The sequence below is a fragment of the Pseudophryne corroboree genome, chromosome 4, assembly GCF_028390025.1.
Source record: "Pseudophryne corroboree isolate aPseCor3 chromosome 4, aPseCor3.hap2, whole genome shotgun sequence".
Taxonomy (NCBI): Eukaryota; Metazoa; Chordata; class Amphibia; order Anura; family Myobatrachidae; genus Pseudophryne; species Pseudophryne corroboree.
Genome location: NC_086447.1, coordinates 486,396,433 through 486,419,370, shown reverse-complemented (window position 1 = coordinate 486,419,370; position 22,938 = coordinate 486,396,433). Strand labels below are relative to the sequence as shown.

The 22,938-nt window shown below is 42.8% G+C and overlaps 1 long non-coding RNA gene across 3 annotated transcripts in view; it reads left to right on the top strand.

Annotated features, from left to right (window-relative positions):
* LOC134909811 (uncharacterized) overlaps nucleotides 1–22,938 on the top strand; it is a 317,263-nt gene that overhangs the window by 10,055 nt on the left and 284,270 nt on the right. For all 3 annotated transcript variants that reach the window (XR_010176036.1, XR_010176034.1, XR_010176035.1), the window contains exon 2: nucleotides 7,483–7,702. This is a non-coding gene — a long non-coding RNA (uncharacterized LOC134909811). The remainder of the gene's footprint in view (nucleotides 1–7,482; nucleotides 7,703–22,938) is intronic.

Genomic DNA, 22,938 nt, shown 5'->3' with positions numbered 1-22,938 from the left:
TGGAAGATATCACATGCAACACTCGGGAGATCGCTATAGTGCATACACACTACGCGATGATGGCAAATCGTCCTGACATTGTGCTAGTCTGTACCCACCCTGTCAATGTTATATTAAATGTTGGTAGTCTATTTACTGATATACTGTATTTTGTGGATACAAATGCTATTTCTAATTCTTACATTCTAATTCATTCTAACTCTAATTATATTAGTTTCTTCTAAATGTAACCTAACAGCTTCATCCACTCGCCTCCTCTTTTATTTACTAAGCAAGTACCCCTCTACTAACCAGGTGGTTGTGATTGTGTTTATGCCCAAAATTGAAAAAGGCAATGATTTTACTAGCAAACATGGCTAGTAAAAGCATTGCCCTTTTAAATAGCGGTAAAAAACATGATTGAAAGCACCGAGTATTAGAATCTGAAGCATAGTAATAAGACCCAGGGTATAGTGTAAGCTGAACACACACTAATTATCTGGCAGATCATCTGCCAGATCTGGCTGGTTGGAATGAAAATCTGGTAACGGATGAGAGCAAATGACAATCGACCATTTGCTCCCAGTCGAAAACGGACAAAACCTGATGTTCAGGCAAGTTGGTTAAATCACGGCTTTGAGCCGTGCAAAAGGTTTTGTCCGTTTTTCAGTATTTGGGAGCAACTGGTCCATTGTCATTTGCTCTCATCTATTACCAGATTTTCATTCCAACCAGCCAGATCTGCCAGATAATTGTATAGTGTATGCCCATCTTAACTGTAATTTTTCAAACACAGCCTGTGACATGGAAGTTAAGCTTGGCATACACTGTACAATTATCTACCAGATCTGGCTGGTTGGAATGAAAATCTGGTAACGGATGAGAGCAAATTTCAGTTGGCATTTTAACCATGATTTAACCAATTTGTATGAATAACTTTTTTGTATCCGTTTTCCAGTGTTTGAGAGCAAATGATCAATTGTCATTTGCACTCATCCATTACCAGATCTGGCAGATTATCTGCCAGATAATTGTATAGTGTATGCTCAGCTTTAGGAGCTGGTTGGCTGGTCATTTATCACTCCTTCCCATCTCCACTTTACCACTTAATTCATTTGGGCCTGAACCATACCCCCCAACATGACCCTCTCCAGGAGGGACAGAATGCTCTGCTTCTGAACTTTTCTCTTAATATATGCTTGCCGGCACGTGTTTTGAACAGGTTAATGGATAAGAAAGGTGTTTTAGCACAGGTGATGGCAACCCTAAATTAAGAGAGAAGTCCAGGAGCAAAGCATTCTGTCCCTCCTGGAGAGTGTCATGTTGTCAGGTACTGTATGCCTAAACCCCTAGACATCTGAAACTTATCTAGCACCTTCATGTTCTTTATCCTGTGATACTTTTTAAACTGCTGCTCTATTAGTATCCACCTCCTGACAGGTCTCAGAGGAAGGGTATATTATTACATTATTATGCAATGCCCAACCTAAGCAAAACTATTACTGGCCACTATGTATTTTGGAAAGAAATTAAGTCTGTAGCTATGTGGACAAGATAGGACTTATTCCATTTGTCTGTACAGACATGTGCAGACATGCCCAAGACACTCGTTCATGTCATAAAACCTTCACATATGCAGACTACTACTTGTTATGCAATGTGGCACTGAATCAGAGATAAAGACACCTGCATGTGTCATAGTAGATAAAATAAAACATATATAACACTATTTGAGAAAAGGATAATACCTTGGAAACATACAGAATGAATTGATTTTTGAAAATATATTTTCTCCACTATCATACTTCACCTATGTGAAATCTAGGCAACTGTCTTGCATCATGCTTGACTATTGTTTACTTTGGTAAAGGCGAGTCATATAGGTTAATTTATCAATGTTTTTTTAGCACAGTTAGTACATTATGCAGCACTTATCTGCACTCTGTACACCTGTTAACTATCAGTGTGTAAACATATGATGCAACTCAGAATCAAAATGTGAATACAAAACCTTTAAAGCATAGCAATAGCCAAAACAACATACTGCACAAAATAACAGTTCAATAAAACAATCACATAAAAGTTAGGAAAAGTGTGGATTCACAATGCTTATATGTGTAAAGGCCCGTACACACTGGCCGATATATAGGCCGTTCTCTTGAACGACCGATATATCGCGGGTCCGTCGGCCAGTGTGTATGGCCGATACGTCTGTGAACTCCGTCGTTCACAGATGTATCGCGTCGGCCCCGCAGCACAGCCGACGGCCAATATATCTACCAATATATTGGCGCGTCGCTGTGTGTGTGCGGGCGGTCGGCCAACCGCCCGTACACATGCTGCAGCGGCTGGCGGTGATTGACAGTGAACTTGATGTATCGGCTGGATTGATCCTAAAATCAAGTAAAATCCTTACGCTACTGCAGATGCGTGACTTTTAAGTTTAGCTACATGTGCACAACCAACCCTGACTCCCCAACTGCACGTGTCAAAATAATATCAATCCTTAAGAAGATTGATATTACATTACTTCTCTGTATTAATTCTCTGTATTAAATGCAGATCCATTATCGATCAACAAGATTGACGCAGACCAGGGATTTGTGATCCTTAAGCCGCATACACACTGGAAGATATGAAGTAACTGTATGAATGATAATTATACAATATGATCGAGATATACAGTATATATATATATATATATATATATATACCGCAAAAGTTCCAAAGATTTGGAGGTGCACTCTCACAAAGAAAACTCTCGTATCAGCTTCTCATTTAGATCACCATTATTTTATTGTCGACGTTTCGGTCTGGTCACAGGCCTTTATCAAGACAGGTGATGTAATGTGTCACATATTCAATGCTTTTGACAAATGAGATTAATCTGCAAATAGACAGTAATGACAATTACAAACAGTAAGCCTCACCGGCCCCTATAGGGGCCAATTCACAGAAACAGATCCACCACCAATATCCACCATTAAGGTGATAAAAACATTCAATAAGGTGTACAGATGAAGTGTGTTCACAAATACCTCGAGGACCACAAGCTCTTGCAAGGGTCGCAAAGTCACGTGATTTTAAAATCATACTTGAAAAAATCCATACTGTCAAAAAAGAACCAATACATATAGCCATAAATCCGTGTATGATTTACAAACCAATGCCTATCTAACCATATTCAACAGAATTAATGGTGATACCGAGCTAATTAAAATACCTGGCTCAGGTGGCCTAGATGCATGGATGCAGCAGCTTCAGTGGCGAGGCTAACGACTATAGCCGTCCAGCTACAAGTAGCAATCTGTCCAAACAACAATAGCTTAAGTATCTAGTATCACATTCACAATCATGGAAACCTCACTCAGGGATAAAAAACGCATATAAGTACTTACATCTGACAGGAGCTGCTGGCACGTACTGCTGCATGCTGCCTCACTATCAGTGAACTCTATTTAAGCTCCCCGGACCGGAAGTGCCCTCAGTTACCGGAAGTAACTGTTACCGGTGAAGCAAACTCCAAATAACTCCTTTTAACGATCCCTCAAACAAGAGACTAAGTCATAGATCCCCTAAACAGACTGCTGTTATTACCATAAGTGAGATGTAGACAACGAGTTCATCAGAAAGGCGCTGTACACCAAGCGCCTTTCAATTCGTCCCACTTCCGGGCGTGTCAACTCCCGGAAGTGCGTCACTGTGCGTTCCACCGCTCGTCAGCGGGGACGCACGAACCCTGCATCATCACGCATTCCATTGCCAGCCTGCGGGGACACGCTCGGCAGCACGCAGTCAGAGACTGTCTCAATAGTGACACTATGGGTGAACTAGTGTTCCCGTGTGTATCAACACACGGGAGTGCAGCACTGTGCGTGCCTCCTCATATAGAGGTGGAACGCTTTAGCAAAACTCCACTAATCCCTTTCTGATGACTGTTGATTAAATATACTAATCGATCAAGACCACCTCACTCAAATATATTATAAATCTGTGAATGCAGAAAAACTACTTACATGCAATAATAAGGAATTTAGGAATAGCATTAAAACACTTGAGATATTCGTTGATAATGGGTCAACCTATAATCAGGCGTCCCCATCCTTAACATAGACATCAAACACACTAGTCTAAATTCCACGGTAGATATTATATCCATTTCAATTTTTAAACTTTTAAACAGGATCTGTACTATGGGATAGGTCCCGAAGGGGCCAGTGAGACAATCACAGAGAAGGTCCGAACAGCAAAACATAATACATAACAACATACAAACCGTGACATATAAATTAAAAACACATGCCTGTGCATGTGAGGTCTACGGGTACATGGTAAACCATCAATCCCTATATTAATATGGAGCTCCATGCTCCCACCCTGTTTATCTTCAAGACAATAAGAATTCATTTTCTGATGCCTCAATGAGTTCAACCCATCACAAAAATATGTTTAATGGATTGGCCTCATTGAGGCCCCTAGGTGCTACCGTATCCAGAGCGTGGATCCAATAACACTCCCGCTGTCGAAGAGCTAAAGTGCGATCCCCTCCAGTTGGATTCGGAGGAATCCAATCAATGAGTTTGCACTTCAGACTTGCCACTTGATGCCTGGCTTCCAAAAAATGGCGTGCTACCGGCTTATCTGTCTGACCTGTGAGTATCGCCGTATGGATGGATGACCTGTGATTGGCCATCCGATCGCGGAATTCACGTGTGGTGAGTCCGACATAGTACAAACCACACGGGCATTTTAATATATATATAACGAAATCAAGGCGGCAATGCAAGTGGTATTTGAGTCTAATCACCTTTCTCGTATGGTGATGGGTGAACGTGGGTCCCACAATCATGGACCTACACGTGGTACAACCCCCACACGAGAAGCACCCCGGTTTGGCCCGCATCAAGGAGGTCCAGGGGGTCTTACTCTTCGCTTCCTCAGGGAACACTCGAGGTCTCATAAGGATTTGTTTTAAATTGGCCCCTCTCCTGTACACCATCATCGGTGCTCCCATCTGTCCAAAAGGCAGACTGTCGTCTGTTTGGACGATAGGCCAGTGGCGATGTAATGCCTTTCTCATCTGAGCTGAACTTTCCTGAGATTGTTTCTTGGGTCTTGTGCCCATAAAGATCTGTTCAGCTTTTTGTAAACAACTACGCAGCTGTTTATTTGAGTAACCTCTCTCTTGAAATCGTATAGTGATCTCATCACATTGTTCACTTCTGCATGTCATTTCTGAATTCAATCTCATTACCCTAAGGTATTGTGAAATGGGAAGACTGTCCTTTAAAGCAGGCGGATGATGGCTAGTGGCCTGTGACAACTGATTACGATCAGTGGGTTTGCGGAAAAGTGTGGTGGTCAGCCGTGTCCCCGTGTTGATAAGGGTGACATCCAAAAAGTTAATTTCTGTGTATGAACAAGAGGCGGTAAACCAAATGGGGCTGGCCAGTGAATTTAAATCATTGACCATTTGTTCAAATGCAACCTGTGTACCTCTCCATAATAAGAAAATATCGTCAATAAATCTGCAAAAAAAGACAGTATTCTGGCCATATCGGGGAAAAATGTGAGTAGCTTCGTACCATGCCATAAATAAGTTAGCATACGCAGGGGCCAAATTGGACCCCATTGCCGTACCTGAGGTCTGCATGTAAAAATCCTTTTTATACAAAAAGTGATTATTAGTAAGCACTAACTCGACTAGTTCCGACAAAAATTTAGTGGGATAACCAACACAGGGGGTTCTCTCAAATGCTTGTCTTAATACTTCCACTCCTTCAGAGTGAGGTGTCACTGTGTATAACGAGCAGACATCAAGGGTCGCCAGTAGAATTCCACTGGTATCCTTAATGTCCGACACACATTGCAAAAAGTCTCCGGTATCTTTCAGATAACTAGGAATCGAATGGACCATGGGTTGTAATACGCTATCCAAAAAGATAGCTAGTGGTTGGAGTAAAGAGCCTTCAGCGGCAATTATGGGCCGTCCTGGAGGGTTCGTAAGTGTCTTATGGATTTTCGGCAACAAATATATGATCGGGCATCGTGGATGCTCAACCGTAAAATATTGTGCTAAATCATCCGTGATCCATCTTTGTGCTAAGCCCCTTTTGATAGCCTCATCGATTTTATTTTTTACAGCTGACACAGGATTGGTTTTAAGCCGTGCATAGGTAGTGGTGTCAGAGAGTTGTCTCATGACTTCATGGTCGTAATCATACCAGTCTTGGACAACAATTGCCCCACCTTTATCGGCTGGCCGGATTACTATATTAGTTGCATCTTTTAGCTGTTATATATACATCTTTTAGCTGTATATATATATATATATATCCACTGGACTCTGAGAGGAACACATCATCATTTTTATGCATATTATGCCCAGTGCTCTATATGCTGAAAGTTGATCATCATCCACAACAGTTCAGTGATAGATATTTGTCCATTTACCATTGGTCATACTAAGACCATTGTTGAGATATAATCCATTACGCCATGATATGAAGCCATATTGCGTTGCAATCTAATACACCAGATATAACCTGGTTGTATATACCTACCTCAACCAGTACAATTAGAGGTATAGACGGTTTATCAAGTTATTCCCACCTCATTGTCTAAGCATCCAATTTCTGTACCCCTGAATAAGTCCCATTAAGGGATGAAACGCGTTGGGTCAATCTATCTTTCTGCATTTGTGTCACTTAGTGAATCTATACCAACAAAGAAACTGAATGTAAAATCGGATAAATCCGAAGACACAGCTTTGTGAAACCTTATTGATGCTCTTGATGTTTTATTGTATTTTTATGAATAAATTTTACTTGAATGTATTTGAAACTTTTATTGTATACCACTGCAATTAAGTATGTGAACAATACCATTAATCAAATATGTGCATTTGATGATGTTTTTGAACCTTGGCTAACCGGAGGTTCTTCTAGAGGTGCTGCTTTAGACTCACATTTAGCATTATTGGGTACCCCATTCTTTTATATATATATATATATATATATGGAGGACAAACCGGTAGATCAACCGGTGGCCCGACATTTTCATTCAGCTAAACATACCATCAATTCTTTAAAATATTTTGGTATAGAACATGTGCCGGCTACTTTGAGGGGAGGTGACAGGGCCAAGATGTTATTAGAAAAAGAGACCCGATGGATCATGAGGTTGGATACCTTCTGGCCCCGGGGTCTCAATGATAAAATTAATTGGAATATGTTTATATAGAATTCTAACAACCAGCGATACTATGATATGTGTTCACTGTTCCATAAAATAGAGGATGCCGTAGGGGACGGTCTATCTTTTTAAACTGACCCCTTTGAGTGTAGTTAATTATCTATGTGAGATGGCCTTTAGTACAGGGATCATATTTTGCTGTCTCCATCTATCAATGATGATATCACAATGGGTATTGTTTTTATTTGAATGTCACATTGTCTTAATGTTATTTGTATATTGTGTTTGTTTGTGTCTTTTATTATATAGGGGGCGCTCAAGCGGTCCACCTCCATACAGCGCCTGCCAGCGGGGAGAGCGGCCTTTGATATCCAACTGATGTGCGGCTGGGCCTGGCTGACACGCAAGCGCTGGGTCTCCATGGCAACAGTGACGCGCCGGGCGGAAGTGACCTGGCGGCTCGGCACCCGGAAGCAGGGACGCGAGGAGGAGATGCGGCAGCTGGCGCGCTCCGGAGGTATATAGGGGGGTAAGTGTTCTTTGTGTGTTTGTTTATATTACCTTGTATTGGGCCTGAGGAATGGGCTGATGCCCTGAAACGGCTGTTGCCCTTGAATACAAAATTTCTGCATATTGCTGTCTCCAGTGCCGTTCTTTCTTGGATCTATGTGAATACTTTGTCCTGGCACGGAGCAAGTTGTGGATAGAGCTGTGGAGTGCCGACTGCTTTGCAAGTATATATATATATATATATATATATATGTGTGTGTATATATATATATATATATATATATATATGCACTGCTCAAAAAAATAAAGGGAACACTAAAATAAGACATCCTAGATCTGAGTGAATTAAATATTTTTATTAAATACTTTGTTCTTTACATAGTTGAATGTGCTGACAACAAAATCACACAAAAATTATCAATGGAAATCAAATTTATTAACCCATGGAGGTCTGGATTTGGATCACACTCAAAATTAAAGTGGAAAAACACACTACAGGCTGATCCAACTTTGATGTAATGTCCTTAAAACAAGTCAAAAGGAGGATCAGTAGTGTGTGTGGCCTCCACGTGCCTGTATGACCTCCCTACAACCCACACAAGTGGCTCAGGTAGTGCAGCTCATCCAGGATGGCACATCAATGCGAGCTGTGGCAAGAAGGTTTGCTGTGTCTGTCAGCGTAGTGTCCAGAGCATGGAGGCGCTACCATGAGACAGGCCAGTACATCAGGAGACGTGGAGGAGGCCGTAGGAGGGTAACAACCCAGCAGCAGGACCGCTACCTCCGCCTTTGTGCAAGGAGGAACAGGAGGAGCACTGCCAGAGCCCTGCAAAATGACCTCCAGCAAGCCACAAATGTGCATGTGTCTACTCAAACGATCAGAAACAGACTCCATGAGGGTGGTGTGAGGGCCTGACGTCCACAGGTGGGGGTTGTGCTTACAGCCCAACACCGTGCAGGATGTTTGGCATTTGCCAGAGAACACCAAGATTGGCAAATTCGCCACTGGTGCCCTGTGCTCTTCACAGATGAAAGCAGGTTCTCACTGAGCACATGTGACAGATGTGACAGAGTCTGGAGATGCCAAGGAGAACGTTCTGCTGCCTGCAACATCCTCCAGCATGACCGGTTTGGCAGTGGGTCAGTAATGGTGTGGGGTGGCATTTCTTTGGGGGGCCCACAGCCCTCCATGTGCTCGCCAGAGGTAGCCTGACTGCCATTAGGTACCGAGATGAGATCCTCAGACCCCTTGTGAGACCATATGCTGGTGCGGTTGGCCCTGGGTTCCTCCTAATGCAAGACAATGCTAGACATCATGTGGCTGGAGTGTGTCAGCAGTTCCTGCAAGACGAAGGCATTGATGCTATGGACTGGCCCGCCCGTTCCCCTGACCCGAATCCAATTGAGCACATCTGGGACATCATGTCTCGCTCCATCCACCAACACCACGTTGCTCCACAGACTGTCCAGGAGTTGGCGGATGCTTTAGTCCAGGTCTGGGAGGAGATCCCTCAGGAGACCATCCACCACCTCATCAGGAGCATGCCCAGGTGTTGTAGGGAGGTCATACAGGCACGTGGAGGCCAAACACACTACTGGGCCTCATTTTGACTTGTTTTAAGGACATTACATCAAAGTTGGATCAGCCTGTGGTGTATTTTTCCACTTTAATTTTGAGTGTGACCTTCAACTATGTAAAGAACAATGTATTTAATAAGAATATTTCATTCATTCAGATCTAGGATGTGTTATTTTAGTGTTCCCTTTATTTTTTTGAGCAGTGTATATATATATATGTGTATATATATATATATATATATATATGTATGTATGTAAAACAAGCCCCAGTTTTGCTCTGTTTAGTAAGCTCCAGCCTCTGGGAGTACCCTCTGTTAGTCAGTGTGCACAGATATAAATTAACAAGGGGGGGGGGGGGGGTTCCCAAGGGAGCTAATTATGGTAATATTTTAGCTACACAATATCTCCAAGATATTTATAACCACAAGATTTTCTAAGAACACATTTATTCATAAAACAATACTGGATCCCAGTCAATCATTTTGTCACCAGCACATCCAAAATGACAATTCACAATTACTTATTAAAAACATGTATGTTACAATCATTTGTGGGTATATGATTTATAATCCAATTTTCATTCAACACCGAATAAGAGAATGCATGATGACTTCAATCCTATGGAGTACAAGCCAATGCATTTCGTCCAGTGGACTTCATCAGGGGTCAAAATACCAAGGATCTGGATATCTAAATTAAATATTTGGATTATAGTAGTGTGATTTACAGTTAAGTGGTCATCTAATGGAGCAATTGATATACGTACCAAAGAAGTCGCCAGTATACTCATAAGATGCAATTAGCGGTACGAATGTAGTATGGTCCCACAATTATAATGATCTGAAAGAACCACACCATTTTATGAGGATATAGGGGTATTAACATATCCAAATTGTAGTCATGATGTTGTCTTATTGCTAAATGTATTACACAATGTGACAGATATTACATGTTCCATCTGACACTATAATATACAAAATAAATACAAAAATTAATTTAACACTCAGCATGGACATACATAGCACTGAATCAAAAAACAGGACATAATCATTCTTATTACGGAACATATACGTACCAATGTGATACTTCAAAAACAATTATTGTTGGATTTGCCGTTGGCAACCGGTATGTTGTGAAAATCAAGCCTGCAATATTAAGGTTTGTACAAGTAACCGTTTGTATTTGAATTTAGTAGCACCGATCTAACATACTACTTCTAATATAAAAGGAACCCATTGATTTTTAAATCAAAATATCGTTCTATATCCAATTAATATTCAAAATGACATTACCCAGATCACTTTACTAAAAAAAAAATATCCATATCCATAATATAGAGTGTCATTTAGTGTTTAAATATACCTATTTCAGGGTCCTTATCATTTTGACAATACAGCCCGTCCAAAATTCTTCTTAAAATACTTAATAAATATCTCTATAGCATCTATGGTACAATTTAACAAAAATGCATACTGGACTAGAACTTCTATTATTATCTTAAATGCTTAAATCAAAGGCAATGTCCCCATATCGTACAACAGCCATTATGGATAAGCCTGAATGTGATGGCAAGTGTAACTTACTTGTCAGCTCTGGAGTCACCCACCCATACAGCAATAGTTCTCACTGGGAACTGAACTGACTTAAATACCTACTACACAGTGACATCACTTCCTGTGTCCTACTTTGATACTAATGTTCTGCATCTGTGATTCGATTTAAATAATCTCTCCTCTAATGGTTTCTGTTGTTACCAATTCTCTTTCTTTAGTGGTGATAATTTTTTATTTTTTTTCTATATAGTGCTCTATATTATTACTAGTGTAATTTGGATTATATTTACAGTATCACACTGTGCCCTCTATAAGTAAATTGTTACTGGTTTTTTTTTATATAGTGCTATATATTATTACTAGTGTGATTGTGGATTATATTTACAGTATCACACTGTCTATAAATAAATTGTTACTGTTGTTTTTATTTTTTTATTTTTACGTGAGCTATCAGTTAACTATCTACCTTACATTTATATAATTCTCACATAGGCTAATCTTTATCAAGCAGTTCCCGGGTACCTCTATTTATCATTTTTTTTTTTTAAATTAAGGTAAGGTCTGACTTGCCATCACATTTATGCTTTACCATTTACAAGGTAGGCCGTACAGCCATGGTATATGCAATTGTATACATCTTCTTATATCAATCAGAAAAAATAGTAATAGATGATATTGATAATAATAAAATAATATAAAGGTCAGGCTTTTTGTATCGACTATGACCAAACTGAGGCCTTATACCCCTATTATAAAAAAGACACATTATCGATGCCCTCATTAAGGCCATTAGGAACCAATGCATAGGCGTAGGAACAGTAGGTGCAGCTGCTACGGGGCGCAGGTCGTCTCCGGGGCCCAGCCCTCCCCCTGCACACACACTAACTTCTCCTGTGCCCCGTGGCTTCTCTTTTGGCAGTGTGCTGCTGCTGCATGCACATTTGCTGTTGGTGTTAGTGCTGGGTCTGTCTCTCCGTTCACGCTGGTGCTGGCAGGAGGCATGGCATTGTTTAGCTTGGTCCTCTCGGCATCAGTGGGGACGGAGTGACGGAGCCGGCTTGGACACTGGTAGCAACTGTGCGGCAGCGCACTGTTAGAGGAGAGGCCACGAGCAGAGGAGGTGAGTGCCGCACACCACTAAGCCTTGAGTGGGGGGCGGGAGTCGGGCGGATGTGATGAGGTTGGGGGGGGGGATAGGGATAGCTTTGGGGTGCGAGGGTGGTGGGGGCCCTAAAAAGTTTGCTATGGGGCCCCATTGAGAATAGCTACGCCCCTGAACCAATGTATTAATGGTATATATCCAAAATGTTTCTCTTTTGGATAATGCTAGATCTCTACTACTCCCCCTTGGATCTATTAGTATATGTTCTAAAGCTGTGAACTAAAAATTTTTTCAACTGTTGAACTGTGTTTATCCATATAGTGTTTGGGTAAACTATGGGAAGTAATTTTGTTTTTAATGTTCCTCATATGCTCTTGGATTCTGATTTTTAAGTGTCTTTTAGTTTTTCCAATATATGCTAGTCCACAGTTACAAGTGATCCTATAGATTACATATTCAGTATTACAGTTAACCATTTGGTTTAACCTGTATATTCTGCCTGATGGAATTTCACAACTGAATTTTTTTCTTTCCATAAATTTGCAACAGATGCACTTCGAGCAGGGGAAACATCCTTTAGTCTTTTGTAGGCATCCCATTTTTTGTTCAGTTTTAAAAGGCTCTTTCATCCTACTTGGGACAAAGATGCTCTTTAGGTTACTGGCCCTACGGAATACCAGTTCCGGTTTAGTAGGTAAAGACGGACCTAATATGGGGTCTTTGAACAGTAGGCCCCAGTGCTGTTCCATTATTTTTCTTATAGTGTAGTTCTCACGGTTGAACTGGGTAATAAAGAGTCTGGATTTCTGAATTCTTTGGTTAACTTGTTTGTATTTTGGTTGAAGTATTGCCTCCCTTTCTCGTTCAGCTGCTTTTTCTTGCATCTTCAAGTAATTCTATTTTATATTCCCTTTCAATAAACCTGTTTGTCAGGATCAGGGATTGTTCCCAATAGTCGTTCAGAGTGCTGCAGTTGCGCCTAATTCTTAGGAACTGGGAAAATGGTACTCCGTCTTTCCATTTCAGCAGATGGCAGCTCGATTGTGGAATACAGAGCTAGCCCTAACCAATATGATGCCCTAGGCAAGATTTTGGCTGGTGCCCCCTAGCACCACCGTTGGTTCCGCCTCTGACCTTGCACCTCTTTCCCAGCACCATCACCCCTCATCCATAGCAGTCCTTATTTTGGTGTTTGTACACCCTATATTTGAAATAGGAACAGTTCGCACATTTGGCACACAGCGCAAAAAGGGGGGTGTTTTTGCTGGCAAGGGGCATGGCTACACAATTGTAACCCCAATTCCAATTACGCCACACAGCAATGCAACTTTATTCACATTTGATCATGAGCAGGGCCGGCGCCACCATTAGGCAGCTTTAGGCAGCTGCCTATGGGCGCCGGCCACTAGAGGGCGGCGCTGCACACTGTGGATGTCCGATGAACACTTTATCTATTATTCCTTTAGCTGCGCTCACTACTCCTCTTCTTCCACCCGCACCACAACAGCAACGTCATGTAGTGAGGCCCCTGCAATCTCCCCCCGCATCTGGCATATTACACCCCCATCCGCGCGATTGCACTCCTCAAGTTATGATTGCTTACCCGGCGCCCCCCTCCATCACACACACACTGTCACACCCGCCCCGCCCACCCCCTATCCTCCGATCCGCGGTAAGGTCAGTTGCTCCCCACTGACCATGCTGCGGGCTGCGGCTCGGTGACTGGCAGGGCGCAGAAGCTGCAGGGAAGGAGGCAGTATCCCTGTCAGTGTCTTCAGGTTTTGTGTTCAGAGGAGAGTCATACAGAAAAGTGCAGGCTCTCTCCTGTTGTGTGCACCTGTCATCACAGTCTGTCAGCAGCAAAAGACAGGCTCAGGCTGTATTATTACGTCTGTTACCAATTCAATTTGGATTTTAAGCTCTGGATTTTTATGTAAGTAGATAATTTATGTACATACACATGTGTGTATATATATATATATATATATATATATATATATATATGTGTGTATACGTATATATATGTATAAATACGTATGTGTGTGTGTGTATATATATATATATATATATATGTGTGTGTATACGTATATATATGTATAAATATGTATGTGTGTGTGTGTATATATATATATATATATATATATATATGTGTGTGTATACATATATATATGTATAAATATGTATGTGTGTGTGTGTATATATATATATATATATATATATATATATATGTACAAACATACAGTTAACAAGAACTGAAACACTGTTTGCTGAAACCACAATCCAGCGTCTTACTTCAGATACGCTAAGAGTGCTGCACCCATGGAGTAGTATATATATATATATATATATATATAAAATGTCTGGCACTCCCAGATGTAGTTGATAGTATCTACCCTATTTCACCCCTTTATCAAGACTTATAACCTATAAGGCTCGATAAAGGGGTGAAAATCCCTAAAACGGCTTAATCAGCTGTTGCCTGTCAGCTTTCTTTACCAAATCCCTGGAGTGCCTTCTGTTTTCTCTCTCTCTCTCTCTCTCTCTCTCTCTCTCTCTCTCTCTCTCTGTATATATATATATATATAATATACCTCTGTAAGAGTAGTAGAATCATCTCCAGCTACTACACCTTTGTCTGTATACCCACAGCGCTGCTTGTTCCCCTCCTACGTCGGAGCCAGTAATTATTAGTAAATGGCGCTGTGCTACTGGCACTGCAGGATGAGACGTCATGACGTCTCATCCCCCAAGAAGGAGCCGAGGTACTGGACTTGGAAGACTGGAGTTGGATTCTGAATCTACCTGACCATGCTGGGACCCGCAAGCCAGCTCTGAGGTCTGTGTGAGGGAGAAACTTATTAAATATATTTTATAGTGTCGGGGTGAGAGCTTCATTTAAATTACTGTATAAAGGATGGGGGTGAGAGGGGGAAATATTTAAAGGGTGGGTGGATCATTAAATCTGTACATCACAGCTAACACCAGGGGGCGCAAAATGGAGCAGTTAAATTGTTGCTCCGTTTAGACTCCCTGTAGCCTCGGGGCTAACATTTTTTCTCGCAGCCTCCTGAGGTACGAGAAAAAAAATTGTATGGAAACTCATCACTTTGGGCATACAAACGGGTGTTTGTACGCCCAAAGCAGGAAGTCTAGACGGGTTTGCCCATTTTAGGCGGCTAAATCTGGTCTGTTTGGGTGCGACATGCGCAATGTGCATGGGCACCCAAACACAATTGAATAGTGACAATTGTTTGGGCGTCTATAAAGTCCTATTTAGATAGGATTTTTAGACTCCCAAAACAATTGAATCTGCCCCTAAGAGTGTGCACACTATCTTTTGTGAGATGTATTCTAGCAAGAGAGATAAGAGTTCATGAGGGCCAAGCAGTAGTAACCAGTGGCCAACTAATCTATGTCATCGCCATGTTATATTTGGGATCACTAATGGCATGTAAGGCATTACCCCTCCTGTCACAATCATGGGATGTTTTATAGATTGCACCTCATTGAGAATTATGTCAATTTTCTTATATTCAGCATTGTGGGCCAGTCACTAAAATGCTGTCAATATTGTATGTCGTTCACAGTGATGCTCTCTGTATTGTCTGGTGTTTACTTAATTGCTTTCCGTATTGTTTGACAGTCACTAAAATGCTCTCCGTATTATCTGGTGGTCACTACAATGCTCATATTGTCTAGCTGTCATTAAAATGCTTTCCCTATTGTCTGACGGTTAGTAAAATGCTCTCCGTATTGTCTGGTGGTAAATAAAATGCTCTGCGTATTGTTTGACAGTCACTAAAATGCTCTCCGTATTATCTGGTGGTCACTACAATGCTCATATTGTCTAGCTGTCATTAAAATGCTTTCCCTATTGTCTGACGGTTAGTAAAATGCTCTCCGTATTGTCTGGTGGTAAATAAAATGCTCTGCGTATTGTTTGACAGTCACTAAAATGCTCTCCGTATTGTCTGGCAGTCATTAAAATGCTCTTAGTATTACATGGTGGTCCTGCAGACAGTGTTGTTATTGTTACTTTTTATAGTGTTATTATTTTTATATTTATGTTGTTCATAAATCTTAAAATGAATAAAATATTTAAAGAAGTCCATTATGTATGTGAGTGGCTGGGTGGAGGGTATTGGAGGGAGCAGGGGCGTTATTGTGTAGCTCTGCCTAGGGTGTCTTGAAACCTTGCACCGGCCCTGCACACATAGTGTGTTTTTTTTTCACCATATATTTTTGGAGGGGCAGTTTGTGGGTTCGGGGGGGGGGGGGGGTTGCAGTAGGAAGACATTTTGCCTAGGGTGCCGAAAAACCTTGCACCGGCCCTGATCATGAGATAGTATCCATAATTCATATTACATCCCACAGTAGTATCACTTTACCTTATAAACGTTACTCATCACAGTAGAGCCCCTTATTCACATTACATCACACTGAATTGCTCCTTATGCACATTACACCACACCCTATTGCTCTTTATTCATATTAGACGACACAGTAGTGCCCTTTCTATACGCAATGACACATAGTAGAGTACCTTATACACATAATGCCACAGATTAGTAATGCATTTATACACTTAATTCCACACAGTATTACAGCCCCTTACACAGTATTAATGTCCTTATAAACATAATGCGCCTTACACATTATGACAACCTTTATTAATGCCCTTTTACACATAATGTCCCTTACATATATGCCGCACATTATTAATGCCCTTATACACATAATGACACACATAGTGGCCCCTACACATTTGCTGCACATTATTAATGCATTTTTACATGACACACATAATGCTCCTTACACATATTCCAAACACTACTGCACAACCAACCCACTCACATGCACACAGCACTCACGCTGCCACTAACACTGTGACCTCTGCCTCTGCTTGGATACAGATGTGTCCTCATACATCTTGCCTCATTGCTAACGTCGGGCACCTTTTTTTATGTAAATGCATCTTATTTGCATTGCTATGTGGCTCTAGGATGCACAAGCAGATTCTGCTGATTAAAATGATATACAGCATGCCTATCTTCTGTGTGTGACTGTGGCTGTATCTGCATAAGAAATGCTACAAACAGAATATAGGCATGGCGCATATCATTTTAATCAGCAGAAGCTGCTGATGCCCCTAGGCATATCAAATGCCCTAGGCAATTGCCTAGTTTGTCTATGCCTATGGCCGGCTCTGGTGGAATATAACTATTAGCATCAACACTTTTAAAGTGTGTTTTGGTGCTCACTGTATTTCCCAAGTTGCCTGTAAGAACCTTTGCTAACAGGAGTTTCTTCTAGAGGTGCTGCTTTAGACTCACATTTAGCGCTATTGGGTACCCTATGTCACAACTGAGGGCCTGAGCTGATGGGAGGCAGCCTCAGTTGTAGGGGCTGAGATGTACCGGAACCTGGGAGGTTGTATCAGACCCCTGGACATGTAAGTAACATGAATAATAACTGCCCGAAGGCGTGACCACGACAACTTGGATAAAAGTCAATGATGTTTATTATGACAACTCCGCAACACAGCAGCAGTAAAAGAAAACGTAAAAAGTCAGCAAAGAATAAATACAGTTCCTGGGTACTACAGGATGGCAGGAGCCACAGGGCACTGGTAGTGTGAGATAGTTCTTATGATCTTCTAGATGGAAAGTCCTTACCAGGCCCGACTGTAGCAATGGAGATAACCCAGGATTGTGCCAGCTGGTGTTCCAGGAAAAGCTGGGTTGCTGAAGATAAAACAGCTGCTGTGGATACTGGCTGGAACCAGACTGTTGTTAGCACGGAGTGGATACTGGCTGGAACCAGTTAAATAATAAATGAACTTGGGAGCGATGAAATATGAACTGAAATGTAGAACTTGAGAGCGGAGAAATAATAATACCGGTGGAGAGTGGTAAAGTGTAGAAAGGACACCGGCCCTTTAAGGGAAGCTGTACTCTGCTGGAAGCTGAGCTGGAAGCAGGTAAAGTTGTAGCTGGAAACAGATGAATCCACAATGGATTGGAGAGTCAGGCTACACCGCAGGTGGAATGCTGGTGCGGGTCTCTATGGTGGAAGTCTTGAGACAGGAGCTGGAACCTGGAAGACAATCACAGGAGAGAGACAAACAGGAACTAGGTTTGACAACCAAAGCACTGACGCCTTCCTTGCTCAGGCACAGTGTATTTATTAGTGATGAGCGGATTCGGTTTTACTCGGTTCTCAAAACCGAATCTTATTGGCTCACTGATGTCACGTGTTTTGGATAGCCAATAAGATTCGGTTTTGAGAACCGAGTAAAACCGAGTAAAACCGAATCCGCTCATCACTAGTATTTATACCTGCAGCAAGGAAGGGATTGGCTAGGCAATTATGCAGATTATCAATACTGAGAACAGATTGGTGGAAATGATCAGCTGACAGAATCCAAGATGGCTGCGCCCATGCAGACACTTGGAGGGAAGTTTGGTTTGTAATCCATGTGGTAATGAAAACAGTAATGGCGGCGCCGGCCACCGGAGACAGGAGGCGCCAGGCTGACAGATGCACATCCAACCACGCGGACACAGCGGAGGCCGCGGCTGACGTAATCGCCACTCAGACACTCTGCATGCAGAAGTTCAGGGACGGCGGCGGAGGCCGATGGAGACGCCATGCCAGGTGTAATATGGCGTTTACTGTGACAGCGTCCCAGAGTGACAGGAGAGGATACAGGAATGTACACATCAGGATAACAGATGGGATCCGGTCCTGGAGCGCTGAGCCAGCCTTAGGAGGCATCTGATGGGTAAGAAATGGCGACCAGATACCCGGATCGTGACACCCTATTCTTTTATATATATATATATATATATATATATATAAAGAAAAATCAGGAGAACGCGCCCATAGTGCAGATAAATTTATTTCAGACAGCGGGTAACAAGGACATTTCATGAATAATGAGAGACCCGTACCCTATAAGACCCACTCTTTGGGCCAGTTTAAACACATGTCAAAATCCACCAGGCAAAACACCAGACCTGCTGTCATCAGAGACCGGACCATGCACCGCGCCGGAAAAGACCAACCCGTCAGGTCACTCGCAAGGATGCAGCCGGGATGTGGGAGCCGGGAGTAAGAGAACGCACGTCTGGCAGGCCCCGCCTCTACGCGCTTCGTGGTTACTTCATCAGGAGGTTTGGCCTGTCAGACGTTAATGGGGGCTTTATACCATAAGAGGATGTCTCGCCAGCTAAATCCAATAATTAACCGCACTTGTATAAGGTCTCCTCCATTGTTCACAGCTAATATAAGAGTACAAAAATACTAGTATATAATAAAAATTATATAATAAAAAATACATAATCGCTACTTACTAAAAAGAACATGTTTAAAACATTTTTAGAAACATTTTTAGAAACATATATTACACAGTGTGTGTTACATAGAAACAAATAGTTTTGTACCATTTAACCCATTCATTTCACACTTGTTCTTAAACACAGAGTGCATACTGCATAGATTATCTATATAAAATTCATACACAAATATACAAGCGGTCTGCGACATTATACACACAGTTTAGGACATATTCGTACACTAATCATTCGTTTAGCCATATCTAAAACAGCACATAATGGAACAATTTCACCGATTTCTCAAAGACATCCGGTTACAGGCATGGAATATATATGGCATGTCCGCAAATGTACAGATATAAGTACACAAAGCAAAATGGCCAGCATATTATTATATTATTCCCATTTTAATACGGAGCTGATTTCTACAAGTTGACGATTTACATCCGTATGAGGCATTATCAAATGAATAAATACATTTATTAATGCATTCACTCAGAATCTTTAAAGATCGGAAATAGTGTAAGTAAAGAGCTCAAATTTCAAACCCTACACTACTTAAATACTGAGATGGAAACAAGACTCTAAAAGGGTATTTTATCTGTCTCTAATAAACGGAGTGATCTCATAGTTTTCATCGAGACCATGTGGAATCAATGTATTTAATGTCAGTATCCAGAAGGTCTCCCTTTTCAGTAGAAATTCTTCTCTATTTTCACCCTCTTTTTTCAGCGCAACATGTTCAATGCCTGCAAATCTTAGGAGCGACGAGTCGGCATTATGTCGCTCTGAAAAATGCCGTGGAACACTGTGATTCATTACACGATTCTTAATATTTCGACTATGTTCCAATATTCTAATTTTCAATACTCTTTTGGTCTTTCCAACGTATCTAAGACCACAAGGACACATTAGAACGTAAATGCAAAAGCTGGTGTTACAATTTATAAAGGATTGAATAGTGTTATAGCGTGATGGATTCTTGTCCATAATCTTTTTGGCACCCTTGTCCGCCATACAACAGACTTTACAGCCACCACATTGATAAACCTTTCGTTGATGCAAGGAAATTATCCTTTTTCTCTGCCTGAACTGAGTACGTCGCCCAAAACGTTGATTAAAGCACATTTTTTTCACCTGATGACAGTCTCCGAGTGCCGCCTTCCATTGCACATATACTGAGCTCTCATAGCTTAAGGAGGGCACCGGAGCAGGTACCCAGCAGGGACGAGGAGTGCCGGATCTCATCATACAGTATACATATATATATATATATATACCTCCCAACTGTCCCGATTTCAGCGGGGCAGTCCCGCTATTCGGACACTGTCCCACTCTCCCTCCCGCGGGTCACAGTCTCCCGCGGGTGGGAGGGCAGTTGGGGGAGGCTTTGAGCACGCGCACAGCATCTATTCAGTGCGGACAGTGAGCCGGGGGCTGCCCAGCTGCTCAGGGAGCACTGGGCACGCCCCCAAAAAGATGGAAAATGGGCCCTCGGCCAAGCCCACTGTGTCATAGCCACGTCTCACCAAGGCCACGCCCCTTTTTAGGAAGGCGCGCGGCTAAACTGCGTGAGTGTCCTGACTCAGAGGAATTCAAAGTTGGGAGGTATGTACGGTATATACATATCGTCCAGTGTGTATGGATGAACAATGAATGATGTGCGTACCCGCAGGTCATTCTCGTTCATCCATCATTGGTGCCGACATCTTGGACTGTATCACATGATCCGTTTGTTCTAACCAGCTCCCACCTCCCAGCAACTCCAGTCACATGTTACACCCATCCTATCATCACTCAGAGTGCCCTTTTTAAGCTGCTGACAACACATTGCCATTATTACATCTCTCACACAGGATCAGTATCCTTGCTCCTGTTTAAGTATCTGCTCCAGTGTGTTCCAGCAAACCTGCTCCAATATTGTTTCATTCTGCTCAAATGCTATCCAGAAAACTTGCTCCAGCATATTCTACTGCACCTGCTCCATTAGTTCTCTAGCACCCAGTGCCGCCCTTTCCTCGAGTATGCTTCAGTTGTGCTTTCATGACTTAGTTCCAGTATTTTCTTGCAGCCTGCTTCAGTCGTGCTCCATCACTCCAGTTGCAGTGTTTCCTGCAGCAAGGGGAGGCTGAAGGCACAGCTGACAGGGCTTTTGCCAGGAGCACAGTAGCCCGAAGAGCACAGCTCTGCACCCCCAGATGCCACCTGAACTGTTCTCAGCAAGATTTCCTTCGTCTGAATGTCCTTCTTGATTTCAGATGCTGGGCAGCGGAACATTAGATTGATCTGTGGGGAGGGCGGCTTAGCATGAACTATGAGCATGGGCTGTGTGGTCTGTGAGGGGGGGCTGTGTGGAGGCAGTGTAATGTGTAGGGAGGGGGCTGTGTGGAGGCAGTGTGACCTGTAAGAGGAACAGTGTGATCTGTGGGAAGGGGCAGTATGATATGTGAAGAAGGGCTGTGCGTTGTGGGAAGTGTGATCTGTAAGCTGGACCTGTGTGGGGCAGTATGAGCTGTGAGATGGGGATAGTGTGATCTGTGAGCGGGGGCAGCAGGGACAGACTGGAGATGGCCATGGCATAGTATCGGTCAAAAGAGGGCGTGGTCACAGCTCATGAGGACTTGGCCTTGTAGCATGCCGCCATGTTTCAGTCTGTCAGGCAGCCAAGCAGAGTGCTGGAAGGCGGAGCTGCTTAGCCAGCCCTTGTCTCCAGGTGCCAGGGCTGCCAAGCAGAGCTCTGAGAGGCTGTGCTGCTCAGCCAACTGTTTCTCTGTGTGGCTGGACCAGACCATCAGGTCATTGTCCCTTCTGGAATTTGCCAGAAGTGCCAGTTGGGCAGTCTGGGCTTGGGGGGTAGTGTTAACTGTTAGGGGTGGCAATGTGATCTGTGAAGGGGGGCTGTGTGGAGGCAGTGTGATTTGTAAGGGTGGAGGGTACTGTGATCTGTAAGGAGAGCCTGTGTGAGGCAGTATGAACATTTGTGTTAAGTGCACCCTCTGGGGCTTAATGTATGGCATACCTCCCAACTGTCCCGATTTTCGCAGGGCAGTCCCATTTTTTGGGACTGTCCCGCTGTCCCACTCGTGGGCCGCAGTGTCCCGTGGTGGGGGTGGGAAGGGCAGTTGGGAGGCTCCTGCACTCGCTGCTCTGCTTAGCAGAGCAGCGGAGAGTAGATGCTGTGCGCATGCTCACAGCGTCTATTCAGTGGAGACAGAGGGAGAGGGGGCATGCCAGAAGCGCACAGAGCACTGGGCATACCCCCTCGGTGATGAAAATGGGGGCATGGCTTGCGACCGCGGCACTCCCACAAAGCCATGCCCCCTTTCACATAGGCCATGCCCCCTTGTAGAAATCGGTGCGGCTTTGCTACGCAAGTGTCCCTCTTCCACTGTAGAAGATGTTGGGAGGTATGGTATGGGGTAGCGAGCCTCAGTTGAATGGCTCCAAGCCGAGTAACTGAATCTGTACCTAAATCTCTCTGCACATTTTACATTTGCCTCACTTGCAGTATAACATGGTTTTGCCCGTGTAAAGTTACTTTCTCTTTTTTGCTTTACTTTCACCTTAGAATTAGGCCCAAACTATTCCTTCATTTATACTGCTTTTCCACCAAAATCCCTGGTCTGACCTAGATTTTTAACCCGGCATTTTACCAGGTCTCACTCTCCATTGTCCCCATTTCTCT